The 2,500-nt window shown below is 49.1% G+C and overlaps 1 protein-coding gene across 1 annotated transcript in view; it reads right to left on the reverse strand.

The window, feature by feature from the left end:
* Nucleotides 1–2,500, reverse strand: part of clasp1a (cytoplasmic linker associated protein 1a) — a 226,502-nt gene that overhangs the window by 8,312 nt on the left and 215,690 nt on the right. The gene's annotated exons all lie outside the window — the stretch shown is intronic.

Consider the following 2,500-nt stretch of genomic DNA (forward strand, 5'->3'; position numbering starts at 1 on the left):
ACGAGGAAATCTTTCCCGACAATCGCTTGCGATGGTCCTGGGGGATAACGTTCCAGCGATTGTCGTAAGGGGGGTTTTCAGCCGAGAATCGGCGCGATAGTCGTGTAGTTTGAGCCAGGCTTAAGGTGAAGTGTGAAGCTTCAATTAGCAGGGTAAGAGGGAGGGTAAGAGAACACAGTTTTTCAACAAAAAAAAAATGCAATGCATGCACACAACATTATGGGTGACAGCTTCCTCTTGCGTCCACAGTTAATCCTATTGGATGTGGTTCATCCGTCTTGGTGGTATGCAGACATTACCTTGGATACCATGGCTCTTGTCTTGATACATAACAAAGTATTACCAAAGAGACTTATAGTCTCGGTCAAAGATTAGAACAGCTACACACGCACCAAGAAATTCTCCTTTTTGAACTGTGATATGTCACCCATAATGTTGTGTGCATTGCAATTTTTTAAGCAAAGTTGTGCTGTTACTCTGCTAATTGAATCTTCACACTTCACCTTACTGATGCAATGTGCGATTAATGCAATGCATGCGATTAATAAAGATTGGCCAACAGGCTGGTCCACTTGAGCCATGAAAATTATGGATAAAATAATGCTTTGCAGGGCTTTTTCTAGGATTTTTTGGCATGAGGGAGCATCATGGCAGGTTACGGGGGGTGAAGGGGGGTGTTCCCCCCCGTGAATGAGAAATTTACTAGGGGCGCTCAAATATATATATATATAAAAATAAAAGTATGAGGGTGCACCCACGGAGGTATGAGGGTGGAGCGCCCCTATTTCCCCGTTCAGAAAAAGCCCTGTTTTGTGTAAATGAGCAGGCAACAACACAGACTCACATTCACATCGTCATGTAACCAGTAACCGGTCATATGACACACAAACACACAGGCAGGCACACACAGACACAGACACAGACACAGACACAGACACAGACACAGACACAGACACAGACACATAGACACACGCATTCGGAGTATTCACAGATCACATTGGAGAAATGGCAGGAGGGGGTGTATGTGTGTCAAACAATCAAACTGTGTGTGTGTGTGTGTGTGTGTGTGTGTGTGTGTGTGTGTGTGTGTGTGTGTGTGTGTGTGTGTGTGTGTGTGTGTGTGTGTGTCTCTGTGTGTGTGTGTGTGTGTGTGTGTGTGTGTGTGTGTGTGTGTGTGTGTGTGTGTCTCTGTGTGTGTGTCTGTGTGTGTGTGTGTGTGTGTGTGTGTGTGTGTGTGTATCTGTATCTGTACGTGTCGATAGCAGCGGGGTCAGCAAACCCAACTCAAACATTTCCCCCCATGTACAAATAAGGCAGAGTGTACAAATAAGGCAAAGTGTACAAATAAGGCAGAGTGTTCCTTTCCCACTGTCCTAATAAGTGGAGGGCGTAGGCCCCCCGCGTCCTGCCAAGCCTCCACCCCTTACCACCCACCTATCAGCTGACGGATGCCCAGAAGCCCTGAATCCCGCCTCCACTCCCCTCACGCTGGGCAGGTCAGCACTACAGGTCCCCTCGAGGTACTGGGCCTCTGGCCAGGGTCACCACCTCTTTACAGCGAGGGTACATCTTAGTCCAGAGCATTTGGGGGCACTATTATCAGAGATTCTTTACGTATATAGAGATACGCCAACATAATAGGATTCTATGGGCACCTAACATGACCAGGTTCCTGTCTGCCTAAAGGGGGATTTCTCCCCCTCCCCCTTGCGACAGTAGAACCCGGAAACAATGGACCAGCGGAACCTCTCTCTTATCTACTCTCTCTGCTATTATTATTGCTGATGGGTTTTTTGTGGTTACTTTTGCCTCATCCACCCACCAACCAGCTGAGTGAAGCCTGCCTCGCCTCCCCTCCCCTCACGCTGGGCAGGTCAGCTGTACAGGTCCCCTCCAGATACTGGGCCTCTGGCCAGGGTCATCACCTCTATACAGCAAGGGCAACCAGCTGAGTGAAGCCCGCCTCCCCTCCCCTCCCCTCACGCTGGGCAGGTCAGCTGGGAAGGCCAGGGTCATCACCTCTATACAGCAAGGGAACGCAGTCCACAGCATTGTTGGCAGACTAAACACCATTATTGTTGTTTTTTATTTATTTATTTTTTGGTCACTTTTTCCTCTCCCATCCACCAACCAGCTGACGAAAGCCCCCCTCCCCTCCCCTCATGCTGGGCAGGTCAGCTGTACAGGTCCCCTCCAGATACTGGGCCTCTGGCCAGTGGCACCACCTCTATACAGCAAGGGCATATTGTTGGCAGGTTAAACACTAATATTGTTGTTGGTGGGGTTTTTGTGGTTACTTTTGCCTCATCCACCCACCAACCAGCTGAGCGAAGCCCGCCTCCCCTTCCCCTCCCCTCACGCTGGGAAGGTCAGCAGGTCCTCTTCCAGGTACTGGGCCTCTGGCCAGTGGCACCACCTCTATACAGCAAGGGTACGCAGTCCAGAGAATTGTTGGCAGATTAAACACCATTATTGTTGTTTTTTATTTATTTATTTTTTG

Source organism: Engraulis encrasicolus, chromosome 13 (genome assembly GCF_034702125.1).
Source record: "Engraulis encrasicolus isolate BLACKSEA-1 chromosome 13, IST_EnEncr_1.0, whole genome shotgun sequence".
NCBI classification, from domain to species: domain Eukaryota; kingdom Metazoa; phylum Chordata; class Actinopteri; order Clupeiformes; family Engraulidae; genus Engraulis; species Engraulis encrasicolus.